Source organism: Channa argus, chromosome 1 (genome assembly GCF_033026475.1).
Source record: "Channa argus isolate prfri chromosome 1, Channa argus male v1.0, whole genome shotgun sequence".
Classification (NCBI taxonomy): domain Eukaryota; kingdom Metazoa; phylum Chordata; class Actinopteri; order Anabantiformes; family Channidae; genus Channa; species Channa argus.
The window spans coordinates 2,143,764-2,157,544 of record NC_090197.1 but is presented as its reverse complement, the minus strand read 5'-3'; the positions used below and the strand labels follow the sequence as shown (position 1 = coordinate 2,157,544).

The 13,781-nt window shown below is 42.4% G+C and overlaps 1 protein-coding gene across 4 annotated transcripts in view; it reads left to right on the top strand.

Annotated features, from left to right (window-relative positions):
• The window catches only part of LOC137128091 (glutamate receptor ionotropic, kainate 5-like), a 161,444-nt gene that overhangs the window by 40,288 nt on the left and 107,375 nt on the right, over nt 1-13,781 (top strand). The gene's annotated exons all lie outside the window — the stretch shown is intronic.

The following is a 13,781-nucleotide window of genomic DNA, read 5'->3' as shown; positions in this document are numbered from 1 at the left end:
CGTCTGGGTTCCCACCTGGCGGCTTGTGCTATAAATGTCTCACCTCACAGGGCTGTTATCCAGCAAACAGCACAGCTCACTGCCAGTGAAATGTGATGCTGGAAACACAGGACTTTAACGTGTCCACCTTGTTTGACACGGTTCAGTGTGTAATGACGGGAGGGACTTCAGACCTGATCCAGGTCTAAGATTTTCAACATTAGGAGTTTTTTAGTCTTTACTTCCTAAAAAGCAGGTGCTTCTTCAGCTGTGACCTCATGCTTTACTAATTCATTGACTTTTTAACTGACAGGAAACACTCACACACTCACACACACACACACACACACACACGTTTTTTAAGAAAAATTCGATTTTTTAAAAACAATCACATTTCCTACATTTAAAACAACATGCAAACAGTGGGAGACTTTACTACAAACTCAGCTCACAGGTCCTTGATTTTCACCACAACATTATCTACCTGCTTCAGACTTTAGGAGTCTGCTTGGTCCTAGTAAAGGACCCAAACCATTTGTTCCAGGATTAACTTGTATTCAGGTCTGGTGGGATCTGGTTATACTGAATGAAGTCTGTGTGTCATTATGTCATTAGCCAAACAGACTGAACCTCGCAGGACTGTGTTTGTGGAAGATCTTAACTTTTAGGGTTCAGACGGGGATTTTTGGCAAACTGGCTTTGCCACACTTTGCTTTACTCTTACATATTTCAACGGCTTCCTGATGGACAGCTAAAGAACTGGATGTCCAGGTTCCCCAGAGGATAATCCTCACTGACTGTAATAATCTCTGAGTTTGGCCCAGAGGTGCTGAATCCGTTCAACCTTTCTGTCGGCACCACCACACAGTCAAAAAGCATCTAGAAGCTCCTGGTGCAAGTGGCATCTTGGGTCCATTAGGAGAAGAATTAAAAGATGGCTGTCGCGATGAGTTTCCTGTTTCTTCTCCACAACCACTTTGGGTTTGCAGGGCTCTGAGTGGAGCCTCTGTGAATCACAGCCATTATCAGCAGCCAGTAAACAGGCACTGGCAGAAAACCTCAGGGAAGGTTTTTGTTTTTTTTCCAGGGCTGGACAATTCTTTGAAGTGCTTCACATCGGCATCTTAAATAACCATGAGGCTGCATGTTTGGAGAGAATTGTATGAGTTTGTGATAAGAGTTGTCTATACGAGCGTTTGAACTTCATTTAAAAAGCTGCAGAAATCATTCTGTGGCTGAACGGAGGAAGCTTCTATCTCCACTCTTTGATCTCTGTTCAAATTAATTACAGAATAAAAACATCTCTAAATTGATTAGAGATCTTCAGCGGGTCATGGGAAACACTGAATAGCTCGTCACCCCTAACACTAATTGTGAGTCTCTTTCCCACTAAGAAAAATGAGTTAAGCTAACCAAGCATTTAGTACTGCGGAGCGGGACGGGGACAAGAAGGAGGAGGAGACGTTTGACAGTGAGCCAGTGATGACTGACAGTATTTAAATTACAGCGATCCATCCTCTCCTAAGTGGAAAAGTGTGTCTCACACTGCACTTCACACAGGGGCCAAAATCTCCATAGGTGTCTGAAATATTTAAATTAATTTGGACTTGCCGCCCCGTCCCTCAGCCTTCTCACCCGACCTCAGCTGACCTCATCCACCTCCATGCAATCAAGAGATAATGAAAAAGGATAAGGTTCACACAAAGCTCCTACAATCACATTCACACACTCCATTTAAAGGCACAGGCTTCAGTTGTTCTGTGGGGGTTTAAAGGGCGACTTCACCAATTTACAACTTGATGTCTATGAGTTTAGCTTATGGTGTAAATGAACTGAATGTTCCTCCAAGTGATGTCATCTGGAGGGAAATCAGGTGGAAGTTTAATGGGATTCATTGACATGTACTAACCAAACTACAGCCAAAAGAAGTTCAATACGAGTGAATGTCTCCTTAAAACATGGATTCATCCACTGATTTTAAGTGTCTGGATGAAGTTTGTTTGGCCCTTTAATATTTATGAGTCCAAGCTGTTACTTATCATACTTCTGACAGACCATGTTTTTATAAGTGTAACTAAAAGTGACTGAATGGGATCTTTAGTGAAAACACATCACTCGCCTTTAATTTCTAGCTCTATCACTCAATTCACATCAGCTTTGTCCCAAAGTGGAGCATCTTCTCTCAGAGACCATGTTTGACTGCAGACGGAAAGACGGAAGTTCAAACTACAACTGATGCACAAATCAGTGTTTAGGACATTTGCTGCCAGCATTTGCCATCAGAACCAGTGAAGTCACAGAATGTGCTGCACCGCATTCACCCAGCAGTTTTTCATTTCACATTCTCATCATTTTATGTTCTCATGCTCTTATTGCAGCAGAAATGTGGACTGTAGAGTCCACATGTGAAGTAGACGATAAGAAATTGAACTGTGTGCCCGAATTGATTCTCCAGAAGAAAACGCAGCCACCTTGTTGTAGCACCAGAACATGGAGTTTGTTTTTCAGCACATTTCACTGTAATATCTGACACTTTTTGCCTTTTTTTCCCCTCGGAGCCATTTATTCTTTCATGCCACACAAAGTAAGACTAACCTACTGTACAGGGCCAAAGTCCGACCATTTGTACAGATTTAACACCAGCGACGTGAGGCAGCTCAAGTGTTGTTTTTCCCTCCAGCTGAAGGCAAACTCTCCTGCAGTAATGGACGGTGAAGGAGGCTGTCCATCTCCGCTGCCCTTGGAGGCGATTTTTACCGCAACCGTCCTCTCCTCCCACTCCAAAGGAAAAAAAAAAAAAAAAAAAAACAGAGTGAAGTGCAGTTCGCTGCCAGCTTTCATTTTAAAACAATCTCAAACTTCAGGCTTTAGTGACATCCACAAAGCAGACATGTCAGTCTCCTTTATTCGCTCTCAAAGCTGGTCCCGTCTGTCTCCGAGTTTCATCAGCAGACCTTGATGAATGTTGCTGTTGCTGGAAGCCTGGTGGATATGGAGAATTACTGCTCATTTTCTGGTGCTCACCTTCAGCACTCGGAGCCTTGTAATCATATAAGAGCGGCTCACAACCAGTCGTTGCAGAACAAGAGCGTGACGGCCTTCGGTTTTCACGCTCCGCACTCTGAGTGCGGCTCGTCCGCGTGATGTGCAGATCGATAAGTGCACAGGAATTGATTGTGTAAATAAAAGATTTTCACCATGCATTGATTTCGGTCCACCTGTTGTTGCTAGGAATCGTTACAGGCTGCAAGCTCACAGAGTGTCATCACGTAAAGACGGCGGCGGAAGGGATCATCAAAGCTGCATCTGAGCCTCTGGGAGTCAAAAAGCAGAAGATAATTACGGTACAACAGTGACAGTGGCAGAAGACTTGCTCTGAGCTTCTCCCAAACCTTATAATTGGAAATTTCACGGTAGTCGACCAAAAGGAGTTAAAAGGCCTTTTCCAGCTTCAGTTTTAATGCACCTTTATCAGGCTTCATTAGTGCTGCACGGCCCATTTAGGAGCTCTGCTGAGCACATGTTGATCGAGGCAGTTTTTTCACCAGCGCAGCATTCAGGACACAATCAGTGCTGAAATGTTTTTCTTTTTTTTTACTCAGCCGAACCCACATGTGTATCAAGTCTTTACGAGCACTGTTGGAACCAGCTGGAAGTGAGTCGATCCCAAAGTTTGCAAAGATACTGAAGCTGGATCTGCAGCGGTGCAGCAGTGTGTGGATTCTGTCCACAGGGACAATAGACATTTGCTGAGGGTCAGATGAAGCCACCTGATTGTACATCAGCCCATTGTTTCCTTTTGTAGCTGCAGTAAAAAAAAAAAAAAAAACTTCTTTGTTGATTAACGACTAAATTCCCACATAAAACGGTTCATCGCTCATAAACTATTAAATTAAGCCCTTACATTACATTGAAAGAGGATAAGAGGTATCGATAAAGCACCTAAACAATGTTCTGAACATCTCTATGATTAGATTTTTACTTCATGCCGTCTGTGGAACGTGTGCAGGCATTTTTTCAGATGTGTCCTTTTCTTCCCGTTTGCGCTGATGATTCCTTCCTGTCGATTGTGGGCTATAGGGTGAATTCAAATGCAGCCATTGGACGTCATCAGACTAATTATATGATTGCTGATAATGTGAGCCCCCAGATGAGGGTCTGAACCCTTCACCTGTTGTTGGATTAGTCCTGCAGCGTACCTGTAAACAGGCTAATGAAGGTGCCCAACAGAGACTGAAACATTTATGTCCTGGAGGCTCGAGAGGGAGCCGACAATATCGCACATCACATTCTTCCACGTCTGCGTTACAGATCTGTGCCACGGTGGAAGAACGAAACACAGGCTTCCTGCAGAGGGCTGACGGTCGATGGCTGCGGTCGCAACGTGACAAAAGGCCTCTGTGCCGCTGTTATTTCTTCACTCGGAAAGAGCTCAAGGTCGAAGCTCTGCGAGAGGGAACAAGAAAGGAAAGGGAATTAAAGCAGCTGAGCAGCGTGTTTTCTTTGGCTTTGATTGTTTGTGCTGAGACAGTCCAACCCTGAGGTGTTTTTTCAAGTCAAGGAAGTGTGAAGGGGGGAGATTCATAAAAGGAGTAGAAATGTTCTGCTACTTGGCATCGGCAGTGATAAACAGTGTGGTGTTAAAAGTTAAACAATTGATGCCAAATAAACCACTTTAAGCATTGAAATGAGGAAAGAAAATGACAACTCTACATATCCTGCAGCTATGGACAGATCCTGGACATGTAGAAAGACACCCACCCATTCTACATGGGGGCAAGACTCCGTGGTCATTTGGGGTTGTTTTTGCATCTCTTTCAGGTAGTTTGAGTTCAATTCTGCAGGTGTTTTGCATCTCATGTGGTCGTCTGTTACATCTGCAACAAATACTGCTTCAGACAGAGGCTCTGGTGCAGAGGCAACGGGCCGGTTCTGGCACAGGCACATCAGAGGCAGCAGTAGTGTATGTTTTCAAGATTTTATCCCAAAATGCCAGTTTCTGTTTCTGTTGGCTGACGAGAGATTTGAAGGAGAGAAGATCTGAAAGCTGAGAGCTAAGGTTATAATAAGTCATTTTTGAACTCGAAGAGATGAAGCGGAGGGTGATCTCTGGTGGCCAGAGTGGACGTGATGAACTGCTTGAAAAGATAAGTTGGCTTTCGCTTGGATACCAGAGGTAACTCTGCTCTTTCAACTGGGCAGGATCCAGATCAATACTACTCATTTATTTAGAAAGATATCAACTGCAAGCTGTGAAAAGCTTCATCAATACTTTCCTTACCTTGTTGGTTTTTTTATTTTAGGTTTTTTCAAACCCTAGCAAGCAGACCAGTAAATGCTCATTTCAGGCTGTTTACTGTGAATAAAAAGTGTCTGGGTTATAACTGATGAAGCCATTATGGTCAAAAGTCAGACATTTGCAGTTCTGCCTGTGTGAATACTGTACGTTTTCCACAGCCATGTGTTTATCTGCCTTCACGTTTCTTCGTATTCAGGACATTCACAGTTTTCCTCAAGGGCTCTGAGGTGTTCGTGGACATATGGCGACAGCTTTACTGACACATGTTGTAATTATTTATTTCGGCTCTTCCTCCGAGACATTAATACACTAGACATTTACACAGTTCGCTCACATTTTGTCCAAGGACACTTTGACACTGGTGGCTTCAGCTCGTGTACAGACCCTGCTTCAGACCACGGTCTGTGCAGCCTTCACACTGCAGCTGTGGCTGATAGGATGATATACTGTACACTGGGAAATGGTGTCCTTTTACTGTCTTTGGGTGTGCCAGAAATAGCATTATGAGTAATGCTGTAAATCAGTGAACAGGACTGATTTATGGCAATATTGGGTTCTTATAATAGTTTAGCATCAAATTGATTAAGTGCTGATTTGTCCAGCTCTTCTGGACAGTACAGTCATTTTAAAACGTTACAGTCATGTCAGATTACATGAACCATCAGAGAGGATTATCCGGCTCCTCTGTGACATCAGCACCTGACAAACCCATCTTAAAGAAACTGTGATAACACGTTTGCAACAGCAAACAAATTCAAAGACAAATGGTGTCCAGAGATATTTTAATCAGTTTTACCTGGAGTTGTTGTGTTTGCTAAACCAAGGCTGTAAGTAAAGTATGTTTTAAACTTTGTGTTGTGCTCACCTGATCTCACCTGGTCTGAGAGTCTATCACACTATCAGTGGCAGCAGCAGTTAAATTTCTTCGCTAAGTTTATGGCGTGATGTTCATGTCGTGTGCACCTACCTGGCTGGAGGCTGGAGAGCCTTCGATTTGTAGCTTCTTTAGTTTCATCAAGGTGGCAGAGAGCGGTGCTTTGGAGAGGAGGAACTGAAAGTGGAGCTGCAGATGAGGAGTGGAAGGAGAGATGTGAAGTGAAGAATGCAACGAGGGGAAAATGACAGAAAACGCCGGCAGAGCGGGAGGGAAATGGACGGAGGATATGGAGGAGAAAACTCAATGGATATCGGGCATTAGAGGACAAGGACGAGAGAGCGAAAGGCGAGTGAGGGAGAAGGGGAGCGATAACGAGGACACATATTTAAATGTCAGATTCCCTCAGGTAACTAACACTGTGAAATGACCTCAGTTTCCGCACAATATAATCCAGCAGAGCGATACCGGATTATAAATGCACTCTGAAGCAGCTCACTGCATCAAAAGCCACACACAGTCCTTGTGCTTTTATAATCAGAGGTTTATCTGTGGTGACCCACATCCGTCTAGCTCTAACTTTTTGGTCTTTCAGGTGTGTGGGTGAAGTCAGAGTGAGTAAGTGCTGCGTCGAGGCCAATTACTGCTGTCACTTTGAATTCTGTTTTACATGAACATTTACCTTTACACTTCTCTGATCAACATTACGGTTACACCAAAGGCCAAAGCGCTAAGTTCATTGTTATTGAAAGACTAAAGATTTGCAGGCTGACATACCAAATGTAACACAAATCAAAGGCAGAGTGAGAAAGTAAAAGTCTGAAATGATGATTGCATTTATTGAAGCAAAAGAAATTGATGTGATACCAACCAGGCCTGAGGGGAAAGATATTCAGTGCATCCACACAAAAAACACTGCAGAACTGATATCTATCAGTCTGGGAAGAGTTACAAAGCTATTTCTAGGGCCCTGGAACTGATCCACAGTAAGAAACGCAGTGAACCTTTCCAGAACTGCTGACCTTCTAAAATGATACCAACTGCACAGTTTGGACACATTCAGGAAGCTACAAAACAGACGGGGAAAAAAGTCTGACAACCACAAAAGTTTTTACGACTTCACCGACAGAAAGACATGAAGTAGAAACGTCGGTGAGTTGCAAACCACGGCTGACCCAGGAGAACATTAAGGTTCCTCTGAATTTGAACAGAATTCAGCCTCAATCCTTCAAGGAGAATCTTCTGTGGACTGGTTCCTGAGGCATCAGAAATCGACGCTTTTTCCAAAGAAAAGCAGCCGCACAGTGACTTCCTGTGCAGGATGCTGAGGCCATCGCTAATGATCCAAAAGCACAGAACGACCACACGCCTGACTTCATTGTGTCCATAATGCTAAGTTTTAATTTCAGACATGGGCTCAGTCTTCCCTCTGATACCAGAGCATTGCTGCTAATACCTGTTAACCTTCAGTCAAGGCACATTTTGAGTGGGCTTACACATCCTTTGTGCACACACTTGACTAAAATGTGATCAAATTGCAGCTTTTCTTGAGAGCTGATGCGTGTTGATGACACTTTTCAGAAATGGGCTCACATTGAAAAGAGCAGGTGATTTGTACTGGAGTACTTTGAACCGATAAATCGCCTTTGCTGCAGGTAAAATTTCGTTTCACCTTCTTTGGCTGTGCTCTCAAGGTTACGTTGACATTTTAGGCCCGATTGTCAGGTGCTGGAAAGTCCTGATCAGCTGAACCAGAGCAGCTCTGAGACAAACAAAAGCTGGGACAACGACAGAATGAAGGTTTGTGTTTAGCTGACTTTTACTCTGCGTTCCAGCTTTTCAAGTGCCCTTGAATGCGACACAGAAACCCCGGGGCACTTAGCATCTTTGTGAGGTGTTTTGTTATCAAAATTGGTTTGAGCCCGCAGCCAGCCGCTTAGGTCCGAGAGGTTCATCATCTCCTAGCAACAGTGGAAATGTGCAGATGAAGCCGGATATTTAGGCCGACTGATGCTTGGCTCTTTTCATTTGCACCGCTGAAGTGTGACGTATGGAGAGGCTAACTGGAGACAAGTGTTACTCTGAATACATGGAGAGCAGGGGGGAACTAAACAGGAACATTTCAAAAGCAAAGCTCACACACAATAAGAGAATAATAGAGGAGACTGGCTTTTTCCATTGTGACACACTCGAGCACGATCGCTGTCTTCACAGCCGTTGTAAATCTAATTTTCTAAGATTGTGTGTGTGTGTGTTTGAGTATCTATACGATCATTAATAGACATGTGGCTCAGTGTCTGTTTGTCTTCTGTTGTGTACGTACATAATATTTTCACATAGGCTTTGGCTCATGTTGTACACTTTAATTATCCTTGTGTGTGTGTGTGTTATCTGGCAGCTCTCTGACAGTAAGCGCTGGCATTGATGTGGCTGCCTTAGGAGCTGCTATTGTCAGGCCGAAAAAGCATAAAATCTGCCCGCTTAATTACCAAAGGAGAGAGAAAACGAGGGAGAAGGAAATGAAAGCACGGCAGGAAATGCAAATACAGAGCCAGGAATGCAGGAATCCAGCGGACTCACGTTTCCCAGAGATCTTGGTTGGACCTCGTGGTCTTTGGCTGTTGACATTGACGTCGTGATTTGGACTGTGTTCATGTGACTAATGATTCAGTCTACAATAGAATAAAGAACATTACTGTGATGGTGGTGAATTCATATTTTTTTCCCACTATTCAAAAGGAGTCAAACAGCGAAGTTAACAACAGAAACCTAATAGTTTTACACTTTATATTTCACATATGAAGTCAAACACTTTCTCCTGCTGCTTTGAAGCGGAGAGGAGAAAAGTTGAAGGACAAAAATCAGAGAGACAGGTTTAACAGAATGGAATAAACTGACTTCTGTCCCCGCGTGACTTTTTTCCCCCTCTCCTTCTAAATGTTATCAGCTCCCCGTCAGTGCGTGTCCCCTTGGACTTATTGAAGTCCACACTGTCATCTGAAACTCTCCAGGCAAAAAAAAAAAAAAAAAAAACAACTGCCGGACTGAAAGGTCATACGCTGAGTCTGTGCAGCAGACTGCAGCGTCTCTCCTGCCAAGGTGTCCCCGAGTCAAACTCTGGACACTCAACAATTCAATTCACGTCACTGTACAAATGTCTCAGTGGTTCAATCAGGCATTTTGTCTCATCCGGAGACAAACGATTGAAATCCTTCACATTTTTATTGTGAAGTTGGATGCAGACATTCATGGTCCCCAGATGATGCATCTTAATGGTTCAGCATCGCACCGTCTGCACAGCTGATGACCATCACCCACTTGAGAGTTTGTTCGCTACCTACCAACATATTCTCTTTATATTAGAACAAAAAAAAAAAAAAAAAATGATGTTATGTTGCAGTTAAAACCGATGATGTCTGGCTTCCACCAGACGAGCAGCTTATGCTGAGCTTATGCTGCACTGATGCCTGAGAAGTGAACCCACTGCAGTATTCAACTCTTAGTTAGATTTAGATTCTTTGGCTCTAACACCAGTGGCCTCTCATACAGTTTGTCACAGAGTTTATTTATCCGACTCATTTCTTCTCTGTTGCATTTACATTCTTTGGTTCAGATTGGATTTCAATTCATGTTGCCTCTCACCAAAAGATGAATGTGAATTAAGTTGACTTTCGGAATTTTTTCCTTAAGTGTCGCTGCAGGGCCAAAGTGGAAAACATAAAAAAAACAAAAAACAAAACAGATCTACTCACCAGAGGATGAACCGCTTTAGGATTGGGCCTGGACCATCGCTCACCACACACATTTCATTTGGAATAATTACTGTGAACTTTATATCGACTCCTCTGTGTCTCTGTGTGGAAATGTGCAGTCTCTGGTGAACTCTGATGTCTTGGTGCTCTCAACATATTGTGCATTTTGAGGCATTTAGCTAACGGCACTACTGAGGAATAAAAACCTTCAGGCATCAAAACAATATTAACAAAATGCACTTTTGTCTGTAAAACAAAAACAGGAGAATCAACATTGTTAATTTAATATACCACCTGAAGGTGCAGTAACGTGGGAGCAGTTAGGAAGAGATTTGACACTTAAATGGATTCTACATTTAGCTGAGGTTTTTTTGGTTTCAGCTGGCAGGTTCAGTCTTCGGGGACACCTGCCGTGTAACTTTGAGCTCCGAGACCACCAGAGGAGGATGTAATATTAGCAAACAGTGTGATATTCAATAATGGGACGTTGTAGTGGCTGAGCTGTGTATGTACAACATTTATGATTTTCTACTATTATTATGTAGTATTTGTTGTCTGAGCAATTAAGAAAGTACAGCTGTGTTTTCAGCAACAATATATATATATATATATATATATATATATATATATATATATATATATATATAAATGCATCTCACTACACCTGTGTGGCAAGAATGAACAATTTAGTATTTATAGAACTTCCTGTGAATGCTCTGCTTAAAGTTTAATGTGTTTTCCCAACTTCTTGGCTACACTGAATCGAAATCTACACAAGGTTTTATAGGGTTTTGGGAGATTTTGTGAACTTTGCATTGAAAGTGTCTTTACAATGTTGCATTGAGACGTGACACTGACATTGATTTGACTTCAGACTGTCGAGCACCAACCATTTAAACTTCCCCCAAGGTCTGTTCTATGTGATCTTTCTGAAATATCTTGGTCATGTGACTCCAGTTACAGGGTCAAATATTACTTAATTTCACAACATACACAAACCCATACGTTTTATGCACGTCTCTTGCTCTTTATTAACATATACCAGTATCAAACCACTGAGTGTTACCCACATGAGCTCCATACAGTTAGTACTGCAAGTGCAGCTTACAGAGTAGAAATAATGAACAAACAATATATAAGCATTTAATGTGAAGAAATAAAATACACATTCATATGAAACATTGCTCAGTTGGTTCCAAACTTTAGCAGAAGCACAACAACAGACTGGCATTAAGTCCTATGGAGAAAATTACAAGGAGCCGTAGAAATTAAAGTGCTCTTAACCTCGGAAGGAAATATCCTTCCTACCATTAGCAGTGGCTGACATTGCCTACGGCATTGGTACAAGACTGGCTCCACACAGCATCGCACCTGGAAATTAGATGGGTTGTTGTAAAATGTAACATTATTAAAACAATTAGTAAAATACAGTGTACAACCAGACCTACCTGAAGACCAGAGCCTTAAAACAACCATTACACAAACGCAGCCAGAGAACAGCTGTGCCCACATCAAACAGTCTTCCCAGGCTCAAACGTAGCGACTGCAGGTTAGACACACCTGCCTTTAGAAGGGCAGCCCTACCTCCCTGAAGGCCCTGCCCTCCCATGGTCGGTGCTTTATCTGCTCCATGGAGAACTACGCTTCACAGTTATCCACCTGTGAAAAGCTCCTCTTTCTGCTTTACGGAACCGTAGGTGTTGATTAGTAGCAGACTTAAGAATCACATACTTGTCTTTGTCCCACATAGACCTGTGCTGTTGCCCTGTTGATTTGTTGTGTGTTAATGAATAGAAATGTGGCATTTCTTGCTTGAATTAGCTCCACTCTGCCACAGGTTGACTCAGCTTTGTGCATGAAGATGGCTCAAGTGTTATTTCTTTAAAAAAGCTTAGAAGGGTTTGGAAAGACATGTAGTCAGGCTACTGATACTATGAGGGCATGATGTAGGAACAGGAGAGAGCTTTGGTCTTATTTCATCAGGCTGCTTTAACAGAGAGCAACGGGAGACATGGCTGCAATATGGTGAGGCATTTGGGTGGGGGGATGCAGAGGGAAACCTTGGCACCCTGAGAGCATCATTACGTATGTCTACAAATCTAAGCCAAGCTTCATCTGATGAGAGGCCTGAATGCACAGTGCATACGTGCCCTCGACAGAGCTGTGTAAGCTTGGTTTTTTCTCTCCCTGACACTTCCTTCAGCAGCTGAAAGGCTTTTTTTTTTTTTTTGATGTTTAGTTTGACTCTGTAAGAATTTCTTTTGACAGGCAGATGTATGAGCTTAATAAATATTTGATTTGGTTGCCCTTGTGTTTTAAAAGTGCACAAGCCCAAACAATTCAACCGGCACCTCGCTTTGCCTTGAAACAGAAATAAGTTGAGATTCAAAAGCCAAAACAAAAAAAAAACATTTTAAAAAATGCTTCTCTCCAAAAAATGTTTTGTCCAAAGTAAGAGTCCCCATAGACAGACTTCTTACCATCATATCTATGAACCTTTTCACATTTTATTGTTGGATGAGGGGACATGTTTCTGGTCTTTATGTCCATCTGATGAGTCTGAATCCAGTGTTTGCCCTCGTATCAGCTCTGTTTTGATCTCCACCGAGGGAACTATCTTTTACCAGCTACTTTCTAACTGTGCTGTTTGCTGCTAAGGACAGAATGGGCATGGAGGGGTCTCAGAGCTTGTTTTTCAGCCCAAATTGTAAATGGGGGACCCCTGACAGCCTGAAGGCTTCAACATAAAGCAGCCAAATCCAAAACAACAATCTAAAAGAGGCTAAAAGGTGTGTGTTCAAATCATAAAGCAGAATTTGATCAGTGTCTAAGACTCACCTGAAACTTGATGTGATTGTAGCTGCAAACCTGATTTGATTCCTACTTGAAATTTACTCTGATGCTGCTCTCCTGAACTCATCATAACAGCAGTTGTTAAAAATTGAATTTAGACCAAAACAGACACCAGTACACTAAGAATCATTTGTCCGTGGAAGCCGTCAAGAATTCCCTAAATGAAATTTTCATGCTTAAACCATGAAAACAGTTACTCTCATTTGTGCTGGATGTAAAAGGAGGGAGATGTTTTAGTTTGGTCACACTCAAAACATTTGAATAAATGAACAATGAGGTCACTCGAGTCATTAACTTATTCAGTTCCTAAAGAAACAACTCAACACTGAAAATAAAAACACTTGTCACTACCATATATCACAGAGTTATTTTTATCATAATAATAAAAATAACAAAGAAGATTCGTGTTCCTACCTGCATACATGTTGTCTTTGAACAGATTTTGGCTTTACTGAACTGGATTTCTGAAGTTTAGTATAATAACAAAATGTTAAACTTACTTTTTGAGGCAGCAGAGCAATGATTTTTAGTGCAATTTTGATCATTCAGTCAAGGTAAGAGTCATTGTGCAGTCAGTTTATAGACAGTTATTATAAATCCACAGTTTGAAAAGCACGGTGTGGTCCAGTACTGGCAGCGTCGGCCTTTTGTGTATATGAATGTAATCCATAGAGGACAGGATGCCCACAGAAAGTCGGTGTGGATGCTGAAGCATAGAAAAAAGGCCGGTGCACAGAACAACATAATATGATGAATTTACGAGCATTCAGTCTCAGCGGGAAAAGATGAAAACTGCAGAGAGAGAGAGAGAGAGAGAGAGAGAGAGAGGCGAGGCAAAGGTAATAAAGCACAGAAACAAATCAAAGATGGGATCAATGAGAGAGATGGAGTCCCTCTGCCAAACCTCAGGGATGAGAACATTTGGACAAACTCTCCGTCTGCTTCTTTATGAGACCACCAACGAACAACAAACACAGATGTACTGTGAGCTGGCTGCTGAGCACCAAACCACAGTGCTGTTTAA